Source organism: Syngnathoides biaculeatus, chromosome 3 (assembly GCF_019802595.1).
Source record: "Syngnathoides biaculeatus isolate LvHL_M chromosome 3, ASM1980259v1, whole genome shotgun sequence".
Lineage (NCBI taxonomy): Eukaryota > Metazoa > Chordata > Actinopteri > Syngnathiformes > Syngnathidae > Syngnathoides > Syngnathoides biaculeatus.
The window spans coordinates 35,323,651-35,336,519 of NC_084642.1; the positions used below are offsets into that span (position 1 = coordinate 35,323,651).

General features: G+C 43.3%; 1 protein-coding gene and 1 long non-coding RNA gene across 5 annotated transcripts in view; one reads left to right on the top strand and one right to left on the bottom strand.

Annotated features, from left to right (window-relative positions):
* Positions 1-12,869, top strand: part of LOC133498566 (transmembrane channel-like protein 3) — a 94,476-nt gene that overhangs the window by 38,106 nt on the left and 43,501 nt on the right. The gene's annotated exons all lie outside the window — the stretch shown is intronic.
* LOC133498571 (uncharacterized) overlaps positions 1-12,869 on the bottom strand; it is a 40,144-nt gene that overhangs the window by 674 nt on the left and 26,601 nt on the right. Inside the window, exon 2 of the long non-coding RNA XR_009794348.1 lies at positions 18-96. This is a non-coding gene — a long non-coding RNA (uncharacterized LOC133498571). The remainder of the gene's footprint in view (positions 1-17; positions 97-12,869) is intronic.

Below are 12,869 nucleotides of genomic sequence, written 5' to 3' on the forward strand. Positions count from 1 at the left end.
AGCACAGTTGTCAATACCTGTTGTTGGCTGTGATCTCTTCTGCACCACACCTCTCAGCCTGAGTCAGGTGAAATAGTCTGCGGCTTCTTTGTGACCCTAAAAGGGATAAGTGGAAAAGAAAATGTATGAATTTAAAATCTGATATGGCTGCAATATATTCCAGTCTACTCACAATTGTAAGGAAATGTACTGTAAGGTACTGGTTGCAATTACTAAATTGTCCTTAGTTGTGAATGTGAGTGTCAATGGTTGTCTGTCTCCATGTGCCCTGCGATTGGCTGGCAACAAGTTGAGGATGTAAAATAAGTGGCTCAGAAAATTGATGGATGGATGATTTGTGATTATTTCTTTTAAACCATAAATTGCTGCTAAATGTGGATTGTGGGTAATCTGGATAAAATATATTACATCTTCAAAGCCTACAAACACAAAACTGTTATTTTCCCATCCAGACAGACAAATAATCCACAATCATAAAAAATATATGCAGTGGCTCAGATAAACATTTAAAACATGATCATTTTTCAAATGAAATATATTTCCAAAGGCACTATTGACAAGAGAAATTCACCAGATGTCCTGTAACAAGGTAAGTTATCCATATATATCAAGAAAGTAGAACAAATAAAATCAGAAATAAAGTTTTGCCTCAATGCAGAAGATTTTTATCAAGAATGGCTTGGTTTAGAGTGATGTGCAGTGCCATTTCTTCAACTGGCATCCGAGCAGTTCAATTAGACTCTCATAAGACAACACTAGTGCGGTATGGTGAAGCAACTGGTTACAGCATTGACCTCACAGTTCTGAGGACTGGGGTTCAATTACTGGCCCCACCTGCATGAAGCTTGCATGTTCTCCCTGTGCCTGCATGGGTTTTCTGCCAGTACTCTCGTTTCCTCCCACATCCCAAAAACATGCAGTAATTGGAGACTAAATTGCCCCAAAATATGATTGTGAGTGCGACTGTTAACTTTCTCCATGTCCCCTGTGATTGGCTGGCAACCAGTTCAGGGTGTACCCTGGCTCCTGCCTCTATGACAGCTGGGATAGGCTCTACCACTCCCTTGACCCTCGTGAGGATAAGCGGCTCAAAAAATAGATGGATGAATGCAAAACCATACTGTATTCTCCCCAATGTTTAACTGGATTGGTAAAATGTTGTTCAGCAAATTTTAAAGGAGCTTAGACTTGCTTTTTTTTTTCTACTAAAAGGGTTTTACCTGTGCTACAAGCCATGGCGCCTGAGTGTATTTCTCACTGTGCAACAGTACCTACGAATTCCAGGTCATTTTGAATCTCTCCACTGATAATCCTTGGCTCTTTGAGAACGCTTCCGATTATTCTTTACATTCCTCTGTTACAAATCTTGCAAGGAACACCTGATCGATTTAAATTTATGGTGGTATGATTGGCTTCCCATTTACATATTATGGGCCCAACCATGCTCACTGGAACATTCATAAGCTCATTTTGTTTTCCAACAGTGAGTTTGGGATGGTCTTGAGACAGCACTTCCTCTGATCCACCATGCGATGTATCTTGATTCACACCTTGGTAAGGAGACATTTTTATAGGCCATCAATTAGGACTGAACCAGCTAATATTCTTTTGCAATGACAAGAGCCTAGATTGCTGTTAGGTCATCGCATCTAAACAACAAAATTGCACATACTCCCTCCCCATAAAACCACAACAACATTTGATCCAAGCACATCATCAGCAGCCGTAGCAAACACACAGAATATGACATATAAGCATTTAAAAGTACTTCAGTAAAAATAGGTTAAGGTGCAAGCATCTGTGTTCAGATGACACAGGCATTGGAAAGGCACACACAAAAATATATATAGACAAGGATTCATTTCCGAGATGTGTAATGTGCTGGTGACTATGATGTATGTTGGTGATTCAGAGAGTGAATGTCCATCCATCCATTTTCTTTTGCCACTTATCATCACAAGGGTCACGGGGAGTGCTATCCCAGCTATCAACGGGCAGGAGGTGGGGTACACCCTGAACTGGTTGCTAGCCAATCGCAGAGCACATCGAGACAAACAACTGCACTCACAATCACACCTAGGAGCAATTTAGAGTGTCCAATTAATGTTGCATGTTTTTGGGATCCAGGAGGAAACCGGACTGCCCGGAGAACACACACAGGCACAGGGAGAACATGCAAACTCCACACAGGCGGGTCCGGGATTGAACCCGGGACCTCAGAACTGTGAGCCCAACGCTTTCCAGCTGATCTACTGTGTCGCCGAGAGTGAATGTCTTTGGAAAAAAAAACAGATGATGAATCTAGTGGTGTGTGATCTAAATGACCTTTACTGCCTACCCGAGGGCAAGAGTGAAAATGTGATGACTGGGATGAAAAGTGTCTGAACTGATGGTTCTGGCTCTAGAGTGATAACAGGTTTGGGAATGTCCTCTCATGGTGGAAGAGGGGAGTCAATGACTATTTTGTAGTTCTTAGAAGTGTTTTTTTTTGTGTATGAAAGAGCAGCCTCCACATCTTGATGTAATGCAGTATGTTTAAATATTTTCAACAACAAAATGGTAAAAGCCCACCTGCAGTCTCTTACAGAAGTTGTTTCTTGTTAAAATTGTGAGGAATATAATACGTTGTCTGGCATTCTTTAGAATGGCTGTATTATTTGTAGTCCAGGAGAGGATGTCTGTATTGTATATCCCAAGAAATGTATGACTGAGGATTATTTCCACATAGTTATCATTGATGAAAATTGAGGATGGGTCAGTGCTGCATTTCCTCAGGTCCAAAATAAGTTACAGTATTTGCTTTTCTTTGTGTTTGAAGTTGGGTTGCTTGCAGAGCACCACAGAAACCTCAGCATGGTAGGTGGACTCTTCCTCCCCTGAAAAGAGTACCACCACAGTTGTGTCATCTGCAAATTTAAAGATGTGATTGGAAGGGTGGTTGTGCAATCAGAAGTGTACAGACTGTACAGAAGAGGGTTTTGCCCACAGCCCTAAGGGGAGTCGGTACTGGGAGGAAGAGAGGTGAGGGCTGAGTCTGACAGTTTGGGGACAGTCAGTGAGAAAGTCAATAATCCAGGAGCAGAGCTGTGTGTGAAGACCAAGGTGAAGCAGTTTCCTCATTAAAATGTGAGTTAAAATGTGTCGTATAATGGTATTAGATGAAGAGCTATAAGTTCTTGTGTTCTTGGTGTTCCAGCGCTGAGTGGAAAGCAATGGTGATGGCATCTTACGTCGAGCTCTTTATCCCTGAAGGTGAACTGAAAGGGGTCAAACGTGGCGAGTAATCTAGTTTTGCCTTAGTACGGGTCTCACCAAACATTTTGTGACAATGGGGATGAGAGCAATAGGTCTGTAGTCATTTAAATAGTTCACAGCATGCTTTTTGTCGACAAGGGTTATGACAGCTGAATTTTTGGCAAGGTGGGACAGTGGCTTGTGACAAAGACTGAAGATTATTGTGAACACCGAGGCAAGCTCAAAAGCACAGGCTTTGAGGGATTTTTCCTTTTGTAGGCCCATTTGCCCTCTTTAATGCCCCTTTTCAGGTCAGCTCTTGTTGCTGCATACGAGACCCTGTCACCTGATTTGAAAGCCATATCTCGAGCTCTGAGATGGTTGCAGCTGTGTCCAGTCATCCAGGGTTTCTAATTAGAATAAACCCAGATGTTTTTCTTGTTTGTAACATTTTCTCTGCCACTTGAGATTTTGAATAGCGCCATCTGTATGAATTCCTCAAAGTCATGATGTTCAAATAAGTTCCAACATGTCTCAGGAAAGCAGTTTTGCAATTTAGGGAGAGCATCTGGAGGTCACGTGTTCATCCATCCATCCATCCATCCATCCATCCATCCATCCATCCATCCATCCATTTTCTACCGCTTTTCCGGGTCGGGTCGTGGGGAAGTAGCTTCAGCAGTGATACCCAGACTTCGCTTTCCCCAGCCACTTCTTCCAGCTCTTCCGGAGGGATCCCAAGGTGTTCCCAAGCCAGCCGAGAGACAGTCTCTCCAGTGTGTCCTGGCTCGTCCCTGGGGTCTCTTTCCGGTGGGACATGCCTGGAACACCTCAACAGGAAGGCGTTCGGGAGGCATCCGAATCAGATGCCCAGCCACCTCATCTGACTCCTCTGAACGCGGAGGAGCAGCGGCTCGACAGTGAGACCCTCCCTGAATGATTGAGCTTTTCACCCTATCTCTATGTTAGAGCCCGGACACACTGCGGAGGACAGTCATTTCGGCCACTTGTATCTGGGATCTTGTTGTTTCGGTCACGACCCACAACTCGTGGCCCATAGGTGAGGGTAGGAACGTCATTCGACTGGTATACTGAGAATTTCTCCTTTTGACTTAGCTTCCTCTTTAACACAACGGACCGATACTGTCATGATCCTGGATTCCAGCCAGGGCTGGGCGTGGCCGTCTAATCGGAAGGGTCACACCTGCGCCTCATGACCTCCGATTAGACCCAGTACATATAGGACCCGGGGGACGACAGAGACTCTGCTAGATCCTTGCCTCTCATGCCTCGTTCCCGCACTACCGTACTCCTGACGTCTACCTCCCGTGTACCGACCAACGCCTGTCTCCCGACCTACCCCGTAAGCCTGCCGTTACTGATCTTGCTCCTTGTTTGGACTGACTCCCTGGTAACCGACATTGGAACGAATAAAGGCTTATTCCACACTGCTTACCTCTCACCTGAGTCGTGCATTTGGGTCCACCCCCGAGTCTCGTCCGTGACAGATACAAAGTCTGCATCACTGCAGACTAAGGATCGCAAAAAAACGCTTACTTTCATAATCGGTTTTAACCGAACAGCTGTAGCAAAAAAACGATTAACCGGTTTTAAAACCGGTACCATTGTGGTGTTTACATAATTCACCCGCGGGACCTCCAGTTGCGGTGCAGGGTTCTGCACGGACTGTTTTTGTTGTTCTTCCGGAGTGACGAGTTACCAGAGTTCCCACTGTTATGCGAGTAGTGTTTTGATGTCTGCCAATAAAACAAGTTTTCTTCCTGTGTCCGACACTCGGCCTCCCACTCCTTTTCTCCGGCGCTACACCATCGATCGTTAATTTACTCCGCGGTAATGGGGTAGTTTGTATACAATATTGACAAACAAGCTTGTTGAATGTGGCTTTCAACAACGCACTCGTGTAAGTTCAATTTTTATTTTTTGTAAAAATGTTTTAATGTTAACATTCTTTTTTCTAACTTTCAGAAAGGGCATGAAAGTATACCGAGCGTTTCCTCGATGCCATGTTTGATGTTTCTTTGATTTAACTGAATGTTCTTTTGAGTCGAACTTTACTCTAACAGCGAAACTTGAAAAAAGTGGAAATCATGTTGAAAAAATAGCGCAATGTGTACTACCGGAACTGGAAGAAATGAATGGAAATTTTAACCGATTTCAAAAGTCCGATTACGGTTTCGGTTTTAAAAAAACGAAAATCTGTTATAACTGGTTATTTGTAACCGGTTGCGATCCCTACTGCAGACGCTGCACCAATCAGTCTGTTGATCTCCCAGTCCATCTTCCCTCACTCGTGAACAAGACCCAAAGATACTTGAACTCCTCCACTTGGGGCAGGATCTCATCCCCGACCCGGAGAGGGCACTAATCATAACCCTTTTCCGACTGAGGACCATAGTCTCAGATTTGGAGGTCCTTATTCTCATCCTAGCCGCTTCACACTCGGCTTTGAATCACTCCAGTGGGAGCTGGAGATCACGGCTTGATGAAGCCAACAGAACCACATCATCTGCAAAGAACAGACATGTGATGCCGAGGCGACCAAATTGGACACCCTCTACACCTCAGCTACGCCAAGAAATTCTGTCCATAAAAGCTATGAACAAAATCGGTGACAAAGGGCAGCCTTGGCAGAGTCAAGCTCTCACCGGAAACGAGTCCGATTTATTGCTGGCAATGCGGACCAAACTCTGACAACGGTCGTACAGGGACCAAACAGCTCGTATCAGGGGGTTCAGTACCCCATACTCCCGAAGAACCCACCACAGGACTCCCCGAGGGACACGGTCAAACGCCTTCTCCAAGTCCACAAAACACAGTTTGGTGGTGGGCTTTATTTTCCTATTTTAGAGGGGCATAGGCTGTGAACATGACAAACCAAGATGTGGGAGGAGCACTGGTCTATAGTCCTGCTCTAAGTTTGAATACACATGGTCAAGTGTATTCCCTTTTCTGGTGGAATATTTCACATGTTGGGTGAAATTGGGGTAACAGTCCTTAGACATGCCTGGTTTAAGTCCCCAGCAATGATATGTACTCCTCAGGGTAAGCACTATGATGTTTATTTACAGTGTTATACAGGTGGCTGAGAGCAATGCTAGTCTTAACATCAGGTGGCATGTGGACACCTGTAATAACCAGATTTGATTTATGAGCACCATTCATTATGGAGATAGAGACACAGACCTCCACCTGTGCTCTTGCCGGAGTCTCTGATGTTGATGTAGCTTTAGACTACATTTTAAATTCTACTACTGATCTATAAATCACTAAATGATTTAGGTCCTAAATACATGAAAGGAATGCTGACGGAATACAAACCCAGTAGAGCTCTGAGATCGACTGAGTCAAATAGTGGAGCGTAGAGTTCAAAGCAAACATGGTGAAGCAGCAATTACCTATTATGTTGCACACAAATGGAATAAGTTGCCAACAGAAGTGAGGTCAGCCCCAAGTGTGAATGTTTTTAAATCCAGGTTGAAAACTTGTATTTTTTCTCATGCTTTCTAGCGTATTTCCACTTTTTAATCACATTTCTTGAATTGTACATGGTTTTAATTTAACCTTTTTATTTATATATTTTGTTGTCATTTGTATTGTTTTTATCCCATTTTAAATGTTTAATCTCTTTGTTTTCCAATGCTTATAATCATATAAAGCACATTGAGTTACCTCATGTATGAAATGCGCTATACAAATAAATTTGCTTTGCTTTGATAATTGGTTTAGCGAGCGCCCTAATAGCTCGACGTTGGCATCGGGAATTGCCGGGTATAGCCACGTCTCTGTATGAGGACACAGCAGCCTTGAACAGAGCAATTTGCAACAAGCAGCAGCTCCATGTCATCCATTTTGTTCACGATGGATCTGCCATTTGATAGAAAAATGCTCAGAAGCAGTCGTTTGTGGGGCCGTCTTCTCAGCTTGGCTAGCAGGCCCGCCTGGCAGCCCTGTTTCTGCTTCCTCTCTTTTCACTGACAGCCCTTTTTGGTACTCACGATAAAAATCCACAAGGAGCCGTGGGCTCTCTTGGTGTCATAGGAGATGTTGTGCGCCCACTGGAAGTCAACCATGATATCCACCCTGGCTTGTAGTCCATAAGTTATCCAGTCTTCTCAGCTATATACTGTATAAACTCTGCTCAGCAAAAGGAGCCATTGCACTAGTGTGCGCCACCATCTTGCTTTGGAGAGACGAAAGGAATACATTAAGATAGGACGTAATGGCAAAGGTAGAGTTGGCGAAAGCTAAATGAGGCATATGACAACATGTATACCAGGTTGGACACGAAAGAAGGAGAAAAGGATCTCTCCAGGTTGGCCAGACAGAGGGATAGAGATAGGAAGGATGTGCAGCAAGTAAAGGTGATTAAGGATCGAGATGGAAATGTTTTGACTGGTGGCATTAGTGTGCTAAATAGATAGAAAGAATACTTTGCAAATTAATCAATGAAGAAAGTGAAAGAGAAGTAAAAGTAGAAAAGGCAAGGGTGATAGACCAGGAAGTGGCAATGATGAGTAAGGGAGAAGTTAGAAAGGCACTACAGAGGAAGAAAAGTGGAAAAGCAGTTGGTCCTGATCTTTTGAAAGCTAGGTGCCATTTAAGTTAGTTTAGAAAGGCTTATTTCAGTGGTCTAAACCAGAAAAGCAGCTTATCTGCAGTATAGCAATGCGTACAAACAGGAAAAAGACACCAAATGCCAGATGGACAACAACCTTTCAGATGACTCTTTGGCACAATGGTAGCGTGTCTGACTCCAGATCAGATGGTTGCGTGTTCAAATCATGTCAGGGTCATTGTTATTTTGTGTATCCACGGGATACCTGTGGAGGTATGGAAGCAATTTGGAGAGGTGGCTTTGGAGTTTTTGATCAACATATTCAATAGAATACTAGTGGGCGAGGAGATGGCTGAAGAATGGAGTAAAAGTGTGATAGTGCCCATATTTAAGAACAAAAGCCATTTGCAGAACTGTGATAACTATAGAGGAATAAAATTGATGAGCCACACAATGATGTGATGGGAAAGAGTAGTGGAGGCTAGACTCAGGACAGAAGTAAGTATCTCCGAGTAACAGTATGGTTACATCCCTAGAAAGAGTAGCACAGATTCAATATTTGTGTATTTGTGTCTTTATGAATCTAGAGAATGCCCATGACACAGTACCAACAGAGAAACTGTGGTACTGCATCCATAGGTCTGGTGTGATGGAGGAATATGTCAGAATAGTACAGGACATGTATGAGGGCAGCAGAACAGTCGTGAGGCGTGCTGCAGGTGTGACAGAAGAATTTAAGGGAGAGGTGGGACTCCATCAGGGATCAGCTCTGACCCCTTCCTGTTTGCTGTGGTAATGGATAGGCTGACAGATGAGGTTAGACTGCAATACCTTTGGACTGTGATGTTCACAGATGACATTGTGATCTGCAGTGAAAGCAGGAAGCAAGTGAAAGAACAATTAGAAAGATTGAGTCCTGCATTGGAAAGGAGAGGAATGAAGATTAGGTGAAGTAAAACAGAATATATGTGCGTGAATGAGAAGGGTTGAGGGGGAAGAGTAAGGATCCAGGGAGAAGAGATAGCGATGGTGGACGACTTCAAATACTTGCGGTCAACAATCCAGAGCAATGATAAGTGTGGTAAGGAAGTGAAGAAACGGGTCCAAGCAGGTTGGAGCAGTTGGCAGAAGTTTTCTGTTGTGATATGTGACAGAAGAGTCTCTCCTAGGATGAAGGGCAAAGTTTATAAAACAGTGGTAAGGCTGGCCATAATGTACGGATTAGAGACGGTGGCACTGAAGAGACAGCAGAAATTAAGATGTCGAGGTTCTCTCTGGGAGTGGGCAGGTTGGATAGGATGAGAAATGAGCTCATTGGCGGGACAGCCAAAGTTGCATATTTTGGAGACAAGATTCGAGAGAACAGACTTCGATGGTTTATACATGTTCAGAGACGAGAGAGTGAGTATAATGGTAAAAGGGTGCTGAGGATGGAGCTGCCAGGCAAAAGAGCGAGCTAGAGACCAAAGAGAAGGTTGATGGATGTTGTGAGGGAGGACATGAGGGTGTTTGGTGTCAGAGAGGAAGATGCAGGTGATCGACTTACATGGAAAAAGATGACACGCTGTGGAGACACCTAGCGGGACAAGCCAAAAGGAAAAGAAGAAGACTCTGTTTGACTTTCTTGCGAACATTATGCAGGGATAATCCCAGGGTGCGATTCCGTGATACTCGTGCATTAAAATTCAGAAAGTCGCATAAAAATTTTACTTAAACAATAAATCATCACATTGACATATCACATTTAATAGAGAGGTTAAAATAATCTTACAAAACAGAATCCCCAAGCGACGGGAAAGTTGATAACAACCGCCATGTTTCCTTGTCCAAACGATCAGAAATCCCGCCCCCGAAGTGATTTCGGACTCAATGTCGTAAACCCACAGATTGACCTACTTTTGGCAGCAAGGTATGTCATTATTCATCTGTCTGCTCCTGAGTGCTCGTGGTGCTGTTGTTTGTAACTCTACAAAATGCCACCTAAAAAACGAGCTCCCCCACCGCAGCCCGACAACAAAGGCATTAAACGTTTCTCTTTGTGTGTGTGTCAACAATAACGGTCTAACAGCTTTGAATGCTCAGTAGTGCTTGTATTTAGTCACAGCTCTGCACATAACAATGGCGTGCTTCCGCATATGCTGCTGGAACAACCCATTGAGTAGGGGGTAGACACTACCATTCCTAACAGTTTCTTCACTGGTACGGCACCGCAAGTCCACAGAACAATAAAAATTAAATGAAAATGACGGGCAGAAAAGAGGGTCTAACTGGTCAATGGACCTTTCCAACCTGTCAATCACTCATAGAATAATGGCCAATCGAATAGCCGCTTAGTCTTAAAGGTCAAGTGTCATCCTTATAAACATTCTAAAATAGATATTGTAATGAAAAAAACATAAAACATTATTCAATTCAATGTCTATAGGAAAAAATAAATATGAGCGGAGAGCGCGTCATCCATGCGCATAGTTGTGGAAGTGTCATTCGACATCTAAGTGGTCGCCACACTGGCGGCATCTCCTGTCCGTGACGAGGCACCCCGGCCGACAAGGTGGCTTATCACAGCGCCGAGCCGGGCTGCTTTACGGCGTTGTCGTCGCACGCGGCTGAGTGCGCCTTTGTCGGTAGAGTTGTTCATAGCCCCCGCCATCCGCGAGCCTGACGCGGCAGCCTTCGCCGGCGAGCCGACACGGCAAACGTCCGCCACGCACATCGACACATTTAGCACCCCTGTCATACATACGCAGATCTTTTGTTATGCTTTGAGAGACAGATTACGTGGTCTGCCCTAAGCTATTATTTTTTTTAGTAGCTGTATACACACCTACCTGTTGTTTGGGACCCACGAAGCTCTCGTCCTTTGTACCAGTGCAATCCATTTTTCATGACAAACCGGGTCTCTTATGAATTTATGAAGGGTAAATCCATCCTCCCGAGTGTCCGAGCAATATCCGGCAATGCAACATGCCAGCATTTTGGCTAACACAAAGGAACAACGCGCTACCTTCCCGCAGGTAAAACTAATAGAAACAAACGAGTCCGCTGGAGGGCGCGCCTGCCCCGTATGTCACTTCCTGGTTCTTCTCGAAAACAAATCCCTCGAAAGGATTTTCATGGCGGCAGATACAAAAAGCCATAAACGTCAAAATCATGTTTTGTGGTGAAAGAAATGGATGGGTTCACACCAGCTACCGTTTTTTCATTGATAACATACTAGAAATCATCCATTTCATGACACTTGACCTTTGAACCCTGGCTTGACATACCCCTCTTGTCATCTTGTCCCACAAGCAATGCTGATTTTTAGTTGTGTGCGCTTGGAAAAGTTAATATTATGAAGAAAATGGTCCTCAGATGGTCTAGGGAAACGTGCAAGTCTGATGAAAGATATCCTGCTAGGTTACAAGGGGCCCGGTTGATTCATTTTCCAGAGCTTAAAACACAGTTGATGAAGTCTCTACGATGGATTAAGGCTCACTGAAGAGTGCATGTACAACTAAGTGTGGACAATATCAACAAACACAAGGCTGTATGTTCAAAGGTAAGGGAGAAGTAACCTCTCTAAGTTTGATTTAATTATCATCAGTGATTTAGACATTGCAGGAGAACAACTTTCACTTTGTTAGCATATCACTGACCTGCAGAATGAAGTGTGCAATGTTTTTTGGTGAAGAGTCGGGTTAGTGATACGTAAATGCGCGATGTCATGCATGAGAAATGTCTATTTACCCATTTGTATCACATTGGACTTTTAAGACAGAGCACTGGGTTCCATTATGAGCCAAGTCAAATGAATACACCCACTCAATTATAAAGACTACAATGATATAACTCGTGATCTTTCCAAGTAAAAAGTTGGATTTCAATATTAAGTTTGTGAGGCGTCACACCTTTTTGCATCGATCACCAACGTTTCGCTGTAACTTTGACATTGTGTCCTGCTCCGTCCAAAATCTTAATTCCTTGCACATATCCTTGTGTGAAATAGTTGAGACCTCTCTGTAGAACCCTCTTGGACAAGTCTGGCTCATTTGGCAAAAAACATACTGCAAAGTTACAGGCAATACGTGATAGAGAATCCACTTCAAATCTGTTCTGTTCAGTCCCCATTTTGGAAGATTGTGGGAGATGGCAACTGTTGCTAAGGGGGGTTGAGCTGAAGATCACTAGTCGGAAAGGTCCATTCCTTCAACAGACTCCACATTTTACAAAAAGACACTGTGCTGCCCACCTGTTGCTCTGTGTTCAGAGCAGGCTGCAGAAAAAATTCCAGGTCAGTATTTTCTTAGTACTTCTTACCATTTTATGATAATCCTCTGGTTTATTTCAATGTTTATGATTTTGTTTTTGTAAATGGATGGGAATCTGAAATAACTACAATACAAAGTTAGATAAAAGTTAAAACTAGATAGGCAATGAAGCAATCAAAAGTCTCTGAATCAATATGATTTTTGATCGTGATACAAATAAATATTTTAACCTGTGTAATTGTATCTTCTGTCCCCTTTGATCCCTTTTTCTATTCCTTTTTTTCCACAGCCATGAAATTTTACCTCGTCTATCTAGTGTCTGTGTACTGTTACTTCAAAACATCCCCCAAGAGGAACGACAACTAAGTAGGAGTTCAAAAGAGTGAGATGAGCAAACTCTAAAATGTGGAGAAGTTCACCAAGTCCGTTGGCTGAGCTTCTATCAGGCCCTAGGAGCGAAATTCAGAGTACTAGACTCCCTTCTGACACTGTTTAAAACAAACACTGCATCTGACCCTAAGGCAAAAGGTCTCAGTAAAAAGCTAGTTAGTGGAAGAGTAGCTCAGTGAAATTATTATTTCAACACATGGAAGACAAACACATTGAAAGTTAAAGTATTACCTGTTTATTTCTTTTTCACATGCATTAAAATTACTGCAACATGAATAAGTGTAATAAAAAGTATATATGAAAAATAATCTCACTGTTGTCTCTAAAAAAAAAATCTCATCAGTTTTGGGAAAATCCCATTGATTTTGAACATTGGTGAGATGTTCTCTCATCGGGAAACTACTCCAGGATTATCCCTG